Below are 16,375 nucleotides of genomic sequence, written 5' to 3' on the forward strand. Positions count from 1 at the left end.
AGTAATCTGAGTTCCAACTTTTTTGGAGTAATAAAATGAACATACCTTGGCCTTGTCTGAAGCAGCCTTTATATAGTGCTCTTATAGACGGTTATTGAGATGGGAACCTCTCCTGGATTCGAGGCTGAAACGTAACTGCCATAACCGTCCAGGAGTTACATTTCTATTTCACAACGGATACATGACCGTTATGCGTGGGATAAGGGATTGTCACATTTTATTCGGAGATTCTCCCAAGTATGGTACCCTCGTCCTGAATTTCCTTCGTCGTGTGCACCTGCTGATTCCAAATGTAAAATCCTAGTCCATGGATCTTCATGTGGACGAGTCTTCTCAGGGTAGGCTGTGCGCACCCCACGGACGAGGGATGTAACTTCGCTCACCCTCTGGACGTCCTTGTTCGTTACCCTCGTCCTGAGGATAACTTCTGGACGGCTGCCGAGGTGATATCCGTCCCTGGACGAGGGGCAACTGATGTGGGATGAAAACACTCAAACCACCGGGGCTGCCGGCCAAAAATCCTCCGATGGTAAAGTTAGTTTTTCCTCTAAGTAATCTGAGTTCCAACTTTTTTGGAGTAATAAAATGAACATACCTTGGCCTTGTCTGAAGCAGCCTTTATATAGTGCTCTTATAGACGGTTATTGAGATGGGAACCTCTCCTGGATTCGAGGCTGAAACGTAACTGCCATAACCGTCCAGGAGTTACATTTCTATTTCACAACGGATACATGACCGTTATGCGTGGGATAAGGGATTGTCACATTTTATTCGGAGATTCTCCCAAGTATGGTACCCTCGTCCTGAATTTCCTTCGTCGTGTGCACCTGCTGATTCCAAATGTAAAATCCTAGTCCATGGATCTTCATGTGGACGAGTCTTCTCAGGGTAGGCTGTGCGCACCCCACGGACGAGGGATGTAACTTCGCTCACCCTCTGGACGTCCTTGTTCGTTACCCTCGTCCTGAGGATAACTTCTGGACGGCTGCCGAGGTGATATCCGTCCCTGGACGAGGGGCAACTGATGTGGGATGAAAACACTCAAACCACCGGGGCTGCCGGCCAAAAATCCTCCGATGGTAAAGTTAGTTTTTCCTCTAAGTAATCTGAGTTCCAACTTTTTTGGAGTAATAAAATGAACATACCTTGGCCTTGTCTGAAGCAGCCTTTATATAGTGCTCTTATAGACGGTTATTGAGATGGGAACCTCTCCTGGATTCGAGGCTGAAACGTAACTGCCATAACCGTCCAGGAGTTACATTTCTATTTCACAACGGATACATGACCGTTATGCGTGGGATAAGGGATTGTCACATTTTATTCGGAGATTCTCCCAAGTATGGTACCCTCGTCCTGAATTTCCTTCGTCGTGTGCACCTGCTGATTCCAAATGTAAAATCCTAGTCCATGGATCTTCATGTGGACGAGTCTTCTCAGGGTAGGCTGTGCGCACCCCACGGACGAGGGATGTAACTTCGCTCACCCTCTGGACGTCCTTGTTCGTTACCCTCGTCCTGAGGATAACTTCTGGACGGCCGCCGAGGTGATATCCGTCCCCGGACGGGTTGGGTGGTTTGAGTGTTTTCATCCCACATCGGTTGCCCCTCGTCCGGGAGTTATGCGATTGTATCAATAGATTTTAAAACGCACCACGTGTCACACATCCATAGGAGGTTAGTCAACCGGTTTACTCCTCCGAGGCATGCGCCATGTGTCACCTTATGATTAGGTCCGTCGTCGCGGTTACCGAGACTTTTATGCTTATAAATAGTGGTTTCTCCCTCATGCCCCTCTCACTTTTTCAAATTTTCCGCTTTGACACTCTCGTCCGTCGCTTCGTCTAAGAGTATCCTCAGCGTCCTTAGTGTCCCTCGTCTAGAACCAGGTAATCTTTCTATACTCACTTTAGTTTTCCTTGTTAAGTGTTAGGACGTTTTCAATGGCCTCCTGCTCGTCTAGCGACAGTGTGGTCAGGGCCATAGACGAGTATCATGACGGCTCTAGTTATGACACCTCTAGTAACGTCAGTAGTAGTAGTGGTCACACAACTGAATATACATCTGGTGTTCCTGGAGTCCCTATAGAAACTCTTCAAGAGAGTATTAGGACGAGGACAGCCTCTGGGGCTGACACCTCGACGAGCTCCCCACCGTCCTCTCCTTTAGACGAACAAGAAACCGTATATAGTTGTGCTCTAGAGGTTCCTTCGAGGACGGACGAGAGAAGGTTAGATTCCCTTAGGACTTGGTTTCAGATTCCTGATGATCTAAACCCTAGGCTAGCTGTCCGAGGTGAGTGGTGTTGCCAGCCTCGTTTTGGAATAGGTGTTTATGAAGCCTATTTGTTAGGGGGGCTTAGACTTCCTTTAAATGCCTTTGCTAGGGAATTACTAACTAGGCTGGGCTTGGGAGTGTGTCAACTTAACCCCAACGCATGGAGACTAGTTATCTCCATGCAAGTCTTATGGATGGAGGTGTTTGACGGGGACCGTCCTATCACCGTGGACGAGTTCCTGTACTGCTATAAACCCTCCGAGATAAATCAATCTCGAGGCTTCCATCAGTTCACAGCCAGGGGCAATGACTGTAGACTGATTAAGTCTTTGCCCTCGTCTGACAGAAACTGGAAGACGGAGGTTCCCTATGTTTACCTTTCTTTAAGGTCCTCAGGAAGGCTTTTGAATGGACGGACGAGTGTCAAAAGGCCTTCCAAGACCTGAAGGCGTATCTAATGACAACCCCGTTGTTGAGTCCGTCTGTACCTGGGGAAGAGTTGTATTTGTACTTGGCAGTGTCCCCACACGCAGTAAGCTCAGCGTTGGTCCGAGAAGAGGGGAGAGTCCAGAAGCCGGTCTATTACACAAGCCACGCGATGAGAGGGGCAGAAGGACGGTACCCGATGATGGAGAAACTAGCCTTCGCATTAGTCACGGCTTCCAGGAAGCTGAGACATTATTTTCAGGCTCACGTCATCAACGTCCTGACAGACCATCCCATAAAAAAGGCAATGAGCAGGTTGGAAGCCGCTGGACGGTTAATACAGTGGGCCGTTGAGCTCAGCGAGTTCGATGTCAGGTACCTCCCGAGGAGCGCAATAAAAGCGCAAGCATTGGCAGATTTCATTGCAGAATTCACCCCCAGTCAGGACGACCTGAGCAAGGACGAAGGAAATGAAATGTGGGTGGTAAATGTAGACGGATCGTCCACACTGTATGCAGGAGGGGTTGGAATTGTACTGAAGTCCCCTGAGGGTGACAAGCTGGAGTATGCGGTCCGTCTGCAGTATCCAACTACCAACAACGAAGCTGAGTACGAGGCTCTACTCAAGGGGCTGGAATTGGCCAAGTCCTTAGGGGCGGAGTCGTTAGCAATCAGAGGAGACTCTCAACTGGTCATTAACCAAGTAAATGGGATGTGTGATGTCAAAGAAGATCGAATGAAGAAGTACCTTAACAAAGTGAAACGCCTTGCCCGGAAATTTTCAACTATAAGTTTTATTCAACTTCCCAGGGAGGAGAACGCTGAAGCAGACGCCTTGGCAAAAGCCGCCTCGGCAGGAGTCATAGACAAGTTTGACGACGTCCAGTACATGCCGAGCATAGACATCCCTGACATACAGCAGATAGGAGAAGAAGAAAATTGGATGAGTCCAATAATAATCTATCTCAAAGAGGGGAGGCTTCCAGAAGACAAGGATGAAGCGAGAAAGTTAAGGGTCAGGTCGGCCAAGTACGTCATCATAAATGAGGTGTTGTACAAGCGAGGCTTTTCTCAACCCTACTTAAGATGCTTGGCTCCTGACGAGTCAAACTATGTTCTGAGGGAAGTTCATGAAGGATCGTGTGGAAATCATTCAGGGGCAAGATCCCTTGTCCATAAGGTCGTCCGTGCCGGCTACTATTGGCCAACAATGCAGGCAGACGCTAAAGCCTATGTCAAGGTATGTGATCAATGCCAGCGTTATAGCAATGTGCCCAGACAGCCGTCCGAGTATCAGACCCCAATGACAGCCCCATGGCCCTTCGCACAGTGGGGACTGGATATCCTAGGTCCTTTTCCCATAGGAGTCCGGCAAATGAAGTTTTTGGTGGTAGGAATAGATTACTTTACCAAGTGGGTAGAAGCCGAGCCTCTTGCAGCAATCACTCAACAGAACGTGAAAAATTTCGTATGGAAGAACATCCTATGCAGGTTCGGAGTACCCAGGGTATTAGTATCTGACAACGGGCGTCAATTTGACAACGCACCCTTCAGGGACTTCTGCAATCATTTTGGCATCAAGAATCACTACTCTTCACCCTCCCATCCACAGGCAAATGGGCAAGCAGAAGTAGCAAACCGATCCCTGCTGAAAATCATCAAGACTCGGCTTGAGGGGGCAAAAGGGATATGGCCAGACGAGCTACCGGGTGTTCTTTGGGCCTATAGGACGACCGCACGAACTCCAACAGGAGAGACCCCGTTCAAACTAGCCTATGGGAGTGAAGCTGTCATACCAGCGGAGGTCCACATGGCTAGTCACCGAGTGATGGAGTACCAGGAGAAAGACAACGGGGAACAACTTCGCCTCGACCTCGATCTTATCGATGAGGTAAGAATGGATGCGGAACAAAGGACGGCAAGGTACAAAAATCTCATGGTCAGACAGCATGACGCCATGGTGAAGCCCAGACGGTTCGGTATGGGGGACCTTGTCCTCAAAAGGGTCTCCTTGGCGACCAGGAATCCAGCACATGGAAAACTGGGACCCAATTGGGAAGGACCCTACAGGGTAATTAACTGCAAAAGGCAGGGGTCCTACTACCTGGAAGCCCTGGACGGGCGGAAGTTAGGGCATCCTTGGAACGTGGAACATCTGCGAAGGTACTATCAGTGATGAGCGGGGACGAGGGAAGTCAGTGGCAAAATTTCAGTTGTGATTTGCTTGTTTGCTTCTATTTACTTGTGCTTTTACTACTATTATGGTGTGTTATGAATAAAAGTGCACTAGTTCTTAAACTTCTGCACTACTTACAGACTAGCTTATGAAAGATGATGCTATGTACTTGATATCTTAATAAGGCACTAGCTTATAAGCGCGTGCCAAGTTTGTGAACAATGTTCATGTAATAATATGGTTTGGATTTCTTATGTACTTGAATTCCAGTTTCCTTGATAATATCCACGGACGAGGCAAAAGCCTTAGACAAATAAAATCTCGGGACGAAGGCCTTCTCGTCCAAAACTTTCCTTTAAATAAGGATAAGGTAAAAGGAAAAAAGGCTAAGGCCTTCTCGTCCAAAACTTTCCTTTAAATAAGGATAAGGCAAAGAAAAAAAAAATGCTAAGGCCTTCTCGTCCAAAGATTTCCTTTAAATAAGGATAAGGCAAAGAAAAAAAATGCTAAGGCCTTCTCGTCCAAAACTTTCCTTTAAATAAGGATAAGGTAAAAGGAAAAAAGGCTAAGGCCTTCTCGTCCAAAACTTTCCTTTAAATAAGGATAAGGCAAAGAAAAAAAATGCTAAGGCCTTCTCGTCCAAAACTTTCCTTTAAATAAGGATAAGGTAAAAGGAAAAAAGGCTAAGGCCTTCTCGTCCAAAACTTTCCTTTAAATAAGGATAAGGTAAAGAAAAAAAAAAAAAAAAAAATGCCAAGGCCTTCTCGTCCAATGCTTTCCTTTAAAAAGGATAAAGCAAGAGAGAAAGGCCAAGGCCCACTCGTCTAAGAAGGAAAAGTAAGACTTAAGATATAACATTCCAGAGACGAACACTCGTCAAGACGAGAAGACATAACATTATAAACTGCTTATGAGAAAGCGAATAAAAATTGCCTAAGGGACGGGCCAAAGTAATGCAGTCGTCATCAGTCCTAAGTGGGTCGTCCATAGAAAGACTGTAGACGGTCACTCAACACTTAGAGCATAGTTTAAAGGACAATGACATAAATTATAACAAACAAAAAAGATATTCTTTAACTTGAAAATGGTAGACGGCCACCGTCCAAAAACCCTTATAAAGTAAACAGTAAAAGACATTGTTCATAAGCTCGTCTAGAATACTCTAGACGAGGACATTGTACTTGAATAACATTTCAGGTTCTCAGATACATTTTGATAAAATAAAAGAGAAAAGAAGAAAACTAAACAACAATAACTTCTTCAAGGGGAAGGGGCATCAGCATTAGGGTCGTCTTGGGCTGGTCTGGTGGAAGCGTCGTCCTCAACATTGACATCGTCTGAACCTGTGTGGACGAGAGATCTTGTAGCAGCAGCAAGGTTGAGTTTGATGACGCTAAAGTCAACTTCAGGAAAGCTGTCCATAGCGTCCATCCTAAAGTCCTCAAACCCCGCTGCATAGTTCGTGTCCATCAGGTCAGTAAACTCCTTGGACGCCTTGAACTCCTCCACCGCCTCGTCTTTAGCTTTCTTCAGAAGTTGGCTCAGCTCATCATTTTCCTTTTGAAGAAGTTCAAGACGCTCGTCCTTCTTGGCAGTGTCAGACTTCAGCTCCCCCACCAAAACCTTGAACTCCTCAACCTCGTCCTTGGCCTTGTTCGCCACCTCTGCCCACGTCCTACAGTCGTTTTTGATCTCTTCTATTCTTTTCTCTAGAAGGATCCTCGTCCTGTCTAACTCAGTGGCCTGCCTGGACGCAGCTATGAACTTGGACATAGCCTACATAAAAGAAAAGGAAGTTTAGATGATAGAAACAATGTTGGGCAAACATGGGCAAATCAAGACGAGGCTTTGATAATCACCTTGAAGAGATCGTGGACGCCAGAATGCTCGAAATCTTTCAAGGACATGTTGTAGCACGCAGCCACGTCCTCGCCTTTCACAGCTTCTTGAAAACGTTCCCAAGCCAGATCCTCGTTCCCCAATAAGTTAGTAGAAATCCCTTGAGGGGGCTGGGACGAGTTAATAGCAGGGGACTTGGACGGAGTGGCGCTTAGGGGCGTGGACGAGTCAACATCAAGGACCAGGACGGGCGGTTGGGAGGTAGGCTCAGGCCTAGCAGTCTCAGGCCTGGACGACCCAGACTTAGCTTTCTTCCCCCGACGACTTGGCAGGCTAGTCAAGTCCACATGCTTGGACAAGCTCTTCCTTTTCTCGCCAGAAACAAGACGAGGTTGGGGTTGAGGCTCAGATCTAGCTGCCTCGTCGACGACTTCCTTCCCCTTGTTTCCCTTCATGGTTGCCATTCCTAAAAAAAAAAAAAAAAAAAATAAAAAAAAAAAAAAAAAATTTCAGAAAAGACATATAAATAATAATAAAACAAAAATAGAAAAGACATGTCTTAAAGTGCAACACTCACGTCTACGGGTGGTTAGCTCGTGTGCTAAGGCGTCGACGGACGGTTCAGGGCCGAGTCCCCACTTGTGTAGACGCTTAAGGGTCACTAACGAGTGGAAGTCTCGTTCAGGATGTAGACGGGCCCTGTGGACGCGGTCACGATGGAACTTGCTCAAAGAGGGTCGTCCAACGGCTGGAAAGGGAAGAAAGAAAATAAGGTCAGACCATCGTCCAAACAAAAAGTATAATATAAAAGAAAAAAAAAAAAAAAAAGAAGAACGTGACATACCTTCTGGACGAAGGTTCCCTATGTCTCCAGTATAAGGAGCAAATGAGTCTCTACCAATCTCAACGGGATGCCCCGCCCAGAAACCAGAGACGAAGAAAAACTCCGTCTTCCAGTTTCTGTCAGACGAGGGCAAAGACTTAATCAGTCTACAGTCATTGCCCCTGGCTGTGAACTGATGGAAGCCTCGAGATTGATTTATCTCGGAGGGTTTATAGCAGTACAGGAACTCGTCCACGGTGATAGGACGGTCCCCGTCAAACACCTCCATCCATAAGACTTGCATGGAGATAACTAGTCTCCATGCGTTGGGGTTAAGTTGACACACTCCCAAGCCCAGCCTAGTTAGTAATTCCCTAGCAAAGGCATTTAAAGGAAGTCTAAGCCCCCCTAACAAATAGGCTTCATAAACACCTATTCCAAAACGAGGCTGGCAACACCACTCACCTCGGACAGCTAGCCTAGGGTTTAGATCATCAGGAATCTGAAACCAAGTCCTAAGGGAATCTAACCTTCTCTCGTCCGTCCTCGAAGGAACCTCTAGAGCACAACTATATACGGTTTCTTGTTCGTCTAAAGGAGAGGACGGTGGGGAGCTCGTCGAGGTGTCAGCCCCAGAGGCTGTCCTCGTCCTAATACTCTCTTGAAGAGTTTCTATAGGGACTCCAGGAACACCAGATGTATATTCAGTTGTGTGACCACTACTACTACTGACGTTACTAGAGGTGTCATAACTAGAGCCGTCATGATACTCGTCTATGGCCCTGACCACACTGTCGCTAGACGAGCAGGAGGCCATTGAAAACGTCCTAACACTTAACAAGGAAAACTAAAGTGAGTATAGAAAGATTACCTGGTTCTAGACGAGGGACACTAAGGACGCTGAGGATACTCTTAGACGAAGCGACGGACGAGAGTGTCAAAGCGGAAAATTTGAAAAAGTGAGAGGGGCATGAGGGAGAAACCACTATTTATAAGCATAAAAGTCTCGGTAACCGCGACGACGGACCTAATCATAAGGTGACACATGGCGCATGCCTCGGAGGAGTAAACCGGTTGACTAACCTCCTATGGATGTGTGACACGTGGTGCGTTTTAAAATCTATTGATACAATCGCATAACTCCTGGACGAGGGGCAACTGATGTGGGATGAAAACACTCAAACCACCCAACCCGTCCAGGGACGGATATCACCTCGGCAGCCGTCCAGAAGTTATCCTCAGGACGAGGGTAACGAACAAGGACGTCCAGAGGGTGAGCGAAGTTACATCCCTCGTCCGTGGGGTGCGCACAGCCTACCCTGAGAAGACTCGTCCACATGAAGATCCATGGACTAGGATTTTACATTTGGAATCAGCAGGTGCACACGACGAAGGAAATTCAGGACGAGGGTACCATACTTGGGAGAATCTCCGAATAAAATGTGACAATCCCTTATCCCACGCATAACGGTCATGTATCCGTTGTGAAATAGAAATGTAACTCCTGGACGGTTATGGCAGTTACGTTTCAGCCTCGAATCCAGGAGAGGTTCCCATCTCAATAACCGTCTATAAGAGCACTATATAAAGGCTGCTTCAGACAAGGCCAAGGTATGTTCATTTTATTACTCCAAAAAAGTTGGAACTCAGATTACTTAGAGGAAAAACTAACTTTACCATCGGAGGATTTTTGGCCGGCGGCCCGGTGGTTTGAGTGTTTTCATCCCACATCGGTTGCCCCTCGTCCGGGGACGGATATCACCTCGGCGGCCGTCCGAAGTTATCCTCGGGACGAGGGTAACGAACAAGGACGTCCGAGAGGGTGAGCGAAGTTACATCCCTCGTCCGTGGGGTGCGCACGGCCTACCCCGAGAAGACTCGTCCACATGAAGATCCATGGACTAGGATTTTACATTTGGAATCGGCGGGTGCACACGACGAAGGAAATTCAGGACGAGGGTACCATACTTGGGAGAATCTCCGAATAAAATGTGACAATCCCTTATCCCACGCATAACGGTCATGTATCCGTTGTGAAATAGAAATGTAACTCCTGGACGGTTATGGCAGTTACGTTTCAGCCTCGAATCCAGGAGAGGTTCCCATCTCAATAACCGTCTATAAGAGCACTATATAAAGGCTGCTTCAGACAAGGCCAAGGTATGTTCATTTTATTACTCCAAAAAAGTTGGAACTCAGATTACTTAGAGGAAAAACTAACTTTACCATCGGAGGATTTTTGGCCGGCAGCCCCGGTCGCCTTTGATACGTTTTTCTTTCTTTTTCAGGCCGTAGAAAGAACCAGTAGTCCCTTCAAGGCTGCTTCAGACAAGGCCAAGGCCGTAGAAAGAACCAGTAGTCCCTTCAAGTCCGAAGCATCCAACCTACTGATTTTCTTCCCACAGACGGCGCCAACTGATGATGCCAAGAAAATCAGTAGGTTGGATGCTTCGGACTTGAAGGGACTACTGGTTCTTTCTACGGCCTTGGCCTTGTCTGAAGCAGCCTTTATATAGTGCTCTTATAGACGGTTATTGAGATGGGAACCTCTCCTGGATTCGAGGCTGAAACGTAACTGCCATAACCGTCCAGGAGGTACATTTCTATTTCACAACGGATACATGACCGTTATGCGTGGGATAAGGGATTGTCACATTTTATTCGGAGATTCTCCCAAGTATGGTACCCTCGTCCTGAATTTCCTTCGTCGTGTGCACCTGCTGATTCCAAATGTAAAATCCTAGTCCATGGATCTTCATGTGGACGAGTCTTCTCAGGGTAGGCTGTGCGCACCCCACGGACGAGGGATGTAACTTCGCTCACCCTCTGGACGTCCTTGTTCGTTACCCTCGTCCTGAGGATAACTTCTGGACGGCTGCCGAGGTGATATCCGTCCCTGGACGGGTTGGGTGGTTTGAGTGTTTTCATCCCACATCAATATTATTAGTTAGCTAAGGTTTGAAACTATTTTGGTATCTAACAAATCAAGTCCAAAGGACTCGATTTTGGGCTTAAAAATCGAGTATATTGCACTCGGTTTTCCTATTGCGCCAACAGCTGAGGTGGACAAAATGTCCACGTAAGCATGGAAATCGAATTCATTGGACTCAGTTTGGTTTAAAAGAAATCTTGGACTCGATTTAGTTTAAATGAAAAACGAGTCTTTTGAACTCGATTTCAGTTCAACCATGTGTCCATCATAGAAACCCAGATCACTCACTCAAACTCAAGCACACTCATCTCACTCTCACTCTCACCCTCAGTCTCATTCCCTCTCAGTCTCAATCTCTTTCCCTTCCCTCTCACTCTTAGTCTCATTCCCTCTCACTCTCATTCCTTCTCGCTCCGTCGCTCTGTTCCACGTCGCTCCATCTCCGCCTCGCCCCGTCGTTTACTCCCTCAGACACTGATTTTGGGTGGCTCCGCTGGTAGGGACTTCACGTCCATCACAAGTAAGGACTCTCTCCCTCTCTCCATTGGTGTTTGAAACTTTTTATTTCTTAGTGCTATTTGTTGGTTTGTTTGTGATTTTGTGTGGTAGAAGTAAAATTTTCTGGGGCAAACTTTGTTTTATTATTATTATTTTTATATGATATTGGGTTTCTGATTTTGCTGGTCATTGTTTTAGAAATGTTTTTTTATTCCAAATATGTTGAAGTATAGAATCTGGGTGTTTTAGATTGTTGGTCATCAATAAAGTCTACAAGATATTTTCAGAGGAAAGGATAAATTCAGGTGATTCATATTTATGGCCATCATGTGTAGAGAGACTAAATTCCTTGTCCCTAAGTTTAAGGGTGAACACAATGAACAGGATACAATTAGCCATTATTGCTCAAAAATTTAACCCAAGGGTACTTTAGATAATGTCTTGTCTAATATACAAATGAGATTAGTTAACTCATTCATCGCAGCATTATACTAAATTAGGAACTCTGAGTATGCTTGATAAGTTGCAGATGCTACATGGGAATCCACCACTTTGTTACATTGGAAATATCCAGAACACGTCTAACATGACCAAACACATAACAAGAATCTGGTCATATCAAAAGGTTTTAAATCCATTCCGCACAAAAATCATATTTCAAAAAACACTACATAAGAATTTTCCAGTATTCTCCTTAGCCTATGAGGTTTTTTTTTTGTGTGCGTGTGGTAAAGTTGTGATTCATTTGAGAGCCAATCATTATAAATTTAACCATTACAGGCTAAATTTTAAGCTCAAGTACCTTGTAGACTTAATGTGCAAAAGAAAACTTCACTTCATGTGAATGACGGATTCTATATTCTTTCTGTTCCTTTAGAAGCAACAATACTAAATTACCCACCTATTGCAGTTATGGAAAATTCCCAATAGAAATCCCAAGGAGAAGGTGTTCAAGAGGGGAAACAAGAAGCATTTTACTTAATTTTTATTTTTTACATTTTTGTCTTGAAACAAGAAGCTTTAATGAGTGGGAGCACCATAGGTTTGTTTAATTTCAGTTCAAACTCTAAAAATCAAAGGATTCTCATTTTAACCCACTTCCTATTAGGGTCATTAAACCAATACATAGCGCCTATATACTATACCTCAGCCAACTTTAATGTACCCTCTCACCCTAAAAGATAGGTCTTAAATATCAAAGGAAATTTAGTGGTCTCTAGATGTGTCCAAAAAGTGATTTCTTACGATGAAATAAAATAATGTTAAAGACTGAGAGAATCACAAACAATTACATAATATTGATACCATAGTACAGTTGTATCTAAAAATTTATATCTGATCTTAAAAGAAATAATAATAATAGTGATTGTCATGCACAAATAAGTCTCTTTATAGTCCATAAATATCCAACCTTATGCAATGTTGTCATGGACTTCATCTAGGGGTATAGTTTCTCCTTCTTAATTGATAAGTATATTTTGCTTCTCTTCTTGTCCTAGCTTTTTTTTTATGTAGATATTATAAGCAAAATATGCCTATATCCAGAACCCAAAGCTTTGAGTTCATGTTAATTCTCATGAAAAATTACTTTTATTTGGAATGATTTGTATTGTGTGAATTTCAAATAAGCATATGTCCAAGTAAGCATAATAAACATAAAAGAGTTCGGTGTCAAAATTGTGCTGCAAATTAAGCTTTCTTTTTTTTAATATTAACATAAAGCTTTGCTTTTACAATTGTTGGCAGCATATTGAGTTTTTTATATGCATCTTTATTCCTTGTGGTTGATTGTCATACTTATCGTTTGTGCAAGAAATTAGGCTATACATTGAGATCCTTGCCAATTTATCTTCAACATGTGCTTATATTACTCTTGACTCCCTAAACTTCGTGCAGTATGGATGCAGTTGCTGCTGAGATCCCTGATGAGTTCGGTCCTGGTCCCATGGAGGGTTTGATGTTAAGGTTTCTAAAAGAACATCGATCGTGCGCTGTTTAGGAAGGCAAGGTAAAATTAAAACCGACCACCTGCTGAATTTCTATATTCTCTTCTTATCCTTTTACATTATGTTGATTTTTTTTTCCCATTTCTAAAATTTTAAGTTTGTCAATGGTATTACTAGCATTGAATGCATAGTTATGCCCATTAGTTGGGTTGAGTTAGATCGGTTGACTATTGCACACCCTTACATAAAGGTTACACTTAGATAATTAAAGACATTACCATTGATAAGATTTAGAGAGGTTTGACTGTTTCAATCTTTTAGCATTGGACTAAGATAACCAAATTGAATTGTAAGAGCTAGAGAGAATCAAATTTTGATGTATGTATTCGTTGTAAACATGGTGGGTAATGGGTTGGATTGCTATTATGGCAATGTTTACACTAGCATGCACGGCATAAGTAGCAGGATAAACGGCTAAAAACAAATGTATCAAGTGCATTGCATCCTTTTATTTTTCTCTCATTGTTGCTTTTCTTTTTGGGATGATATTTTAATTTCTCTTGATAACCGCTTTATTTTTGTTTTTTGGGATCAATAGCTACAATCATATATACAAAGGTTATGGCATATTACATCTCATCACTATGGTTCTATCATGTGCAGGATCCGGGGGTACTGAAATGTCGTGGTCATAATGATGAGTTCCGAAAACAATGCCCGATAGTGGTGGATGATCACGTCCTTGACATTGTCAAGAGTGTTGGATTAGAGGGGTTGCATAGGACCCCATCTAGAGAGCTTGATCATAACTTGATAACGACCTTCGTTGAGCGATGGCGGCCTGAAACCCACACCTTCCACCTACCACATGGTGAGACAACGATCACATTACAGGATGTGGAGGTTCTTTTAGGGATTTCAATCGATGGTGAGGCAATTGTTGAAACAACTGACTTGACATGGGCTGATAAATGTCAAAATATGCTTGGAATTGCTACTAATCATATGGTGCTTACTGGATAAAGGATCCAAATTAACAAGCTACTTGAAAAAGTTGACCAAGGGTTGCCCGATGGCGCAGCAGAGGTGGTTGTGCATCAGCATGCACGATGTTATATTCTAGCACTCCTGGGGGACATAATTTTTGCTGACAAGTCTGGCGATAGGGTGCATACAATGTGATTGCAGATGTTGAGGGACCTTCGCAATCCATCTCAATATAGTTGGGAGAGCGCTTTCCTTGCATGGTTGTATAGAGAGTTATGCAGGACAATTGACAAAGGTGCTAGTCAAATTGGTCGGGCCTTGATTTTGGTTCAGTATTGGGCATGGTTTAGATTCCCTTTTTTGTGCCCAAGGATGGGCCTCCCACCAGATGATGCATATGGCCCACCATTTGCACCTTCTCCATTGTCCATTAAGTAAGTCTCTTCCTTGACCACCTTGACCGATTCTCTCTATTGAAAATAGATCCATAATTTTAAACAACATGACAAATTATTAGACATAGAAAATAAAATTTTAACCTTGATATTCCTCAAATTTTGAAAATTAATAGGATTTTTATTTATTTTTATATATCGTTTTACAACCACTAAGGTCATATGTTATGATTGATGTATAAACTTAGTGGTATGTAATGTTAAATTTACAATTGTAGGACCATGTAGGTCATGACCACGAAGAATAGTGCCCCCCCCCCCCGAAATCTGTCTGGTCTAGTACCGTCAGCTTCTAAATTCTATGCATCCCAACTAGGTACCTAAATTGTGTTTCTTCTATTGTTTATGACTATTGTATACTGTTATAACTGTAAAATAGCTCATAGTCGAAAATAATGGAACATTGCATAATGTGCTGCCCTTTTATTTGGCTATTTCAGGCGGTGTGGCAACCATATGAAGCTGAATTAGGCCACCTACTTGCGTTCTGTGTTGCAGGAAGGGACGTGTGGATAGCGAGGGTGCCGCTTGTATGTTTCTGGCTAGTAGAGAAATATACACCGGACCGTATTGTTCATCAGTTTGGGATGGTACAAGAATTCCCCCCAAATGTTGATACTAACAACGCCCTTCATGCCATAGACCTGAGGGGGAAGACCAACGTGAATTGGAGGGACATACATGTTAGCCATATCCAAGTATGGAATAGTCGAGCACAATTACTATGTCATGGAGCACAACTAGAAGGTGATATGTCGCCTGCTCATCCATACTTCCATTGGTACAATAGGGTGACTTGGAGGTTCGTCGACCACACTACCACTGCACTTCTTATTATGGAATTGCTTCATCCTTTCTTTTCAAATTTTGTTGCATATCACCATTGTTGTGTTAGATGTACTGATTGTATTTATTTACTTGCAGGTTGCCAGTCACAAGCAGATGTTGACGCGTTGTGCAGTAGGCAATCTTGAGTACAAGCATATTATAGCTGTACTTAAGGCAGTGGATCGCCTTCACCGTATAACTGCCCAACTTCCCTTGGTAGATACCGATGAGTCTGGTTCACTTTCCTGCCACCTAGTTCTCAGTTTCTTCCTAAGGGACTCGATCTCAGCTTTCTCGATAGGTTGCATGTACAACTCAAATTTAGCTTCCTAAGTAGCATACCCCACTTTCAAGGCCAATGACTTTAAAGTGGCATCCTGAAAATGAGTGTTGAAATTGCTAGCAACATGTCGAAGGCAATATCTGTGAAATACTCATACTCATCCATCATCATCTCTAGGCCAGTTTGCAATTGCGTTTTGAATACCCTTATGTCGGTCAGAAATTACACAGATGTCCTTTTTTGCTATCACATCCCCAGTGAAATCTTGAAGCAATCTAAAAACCACCTCCAACTAGGCCCTGACTCTTTGTCCACAACGGAAAAGGCGAGAGACAAAACCTTGTTGTTGGCATCGGTGGCCATTGCAATTAACAACACCCCTCGATATTTACCATACAAATGAGTCCCATCAATATTGATCACTGGCTTACAATGTCTAAATCCTTTAATGCATGGAGCGAAAACCCAAAATACATAGCGTAATATTGTATCACCGAACTCTTCCTCGGTTCGATGTGATACCAGTACCAGGTGCCAGTTTCTTAATCCAAGTATGCCAACAACAACTTTCTCAACATTTGGTAAGACTCTTCATAATCCCCGAATATCTTTGCGATAGCCTTTTATTTCACATCTCATATCTTATAGTAAGAAAGCTTATGATCATAATACTTCGCTTTAATGAAATCTCTAAGGTGATCAATTGTTGCCGTGTGATTTTGTTGCAACATTGGAACAAATTCTGCTACAAGAAAATTACAATCCATCATTCTATCATCAAGGGCCGTGCCAAGGGTCATACAACTGTGAGGAGTCCCATAAGATGTGACCATCCATATTCCCTATTTAGGCTTCATGACTACCCTAACGTACCACTTGCATGACCCATCCATGCATTTCACATACAGT

At 43.8% G+C, this 16,375-nt stretch overlaps 1 long non-coding RNA gene across 1 annotated transcript; it reads right to left on the reverse strand.

The window, feature by feature from the left end:
- Positions 1-7,116: 7,116 nt before the first annotated feature.
- LOC142610080 (uncharacterized) lies at positions 7,117-7,771 on the reverse strand. Its single transcript, XR_012839761.1, has 3 exons — positions 7,559-7,771; positions 7,292-7,462; positions 7,117-7,180 (listed from the first exon to the last, which is right to left on the reverse strand). It is a non-coding gene; the product is annotated as an uncharacterized LOC142610080 (long non-coding RNA).
- Between the last annotated feature and the right edge of the window lie 8,604 nt (positions 7,772-16,375).

The sequence above is a fragment of the Castanea sativa genome, chromosome 9, assembly GCF_040712315.1.
Source record: "Castanea sativa cultivar Marrone di Chiusa Pesio chromosome 9, ASM4071231v1".
NCBI lineage: Eukaryota > Viridiplantae > Streptophyta > Magnoliopsida > Fagales > Fagaceae > Castanea > Castanea sativa.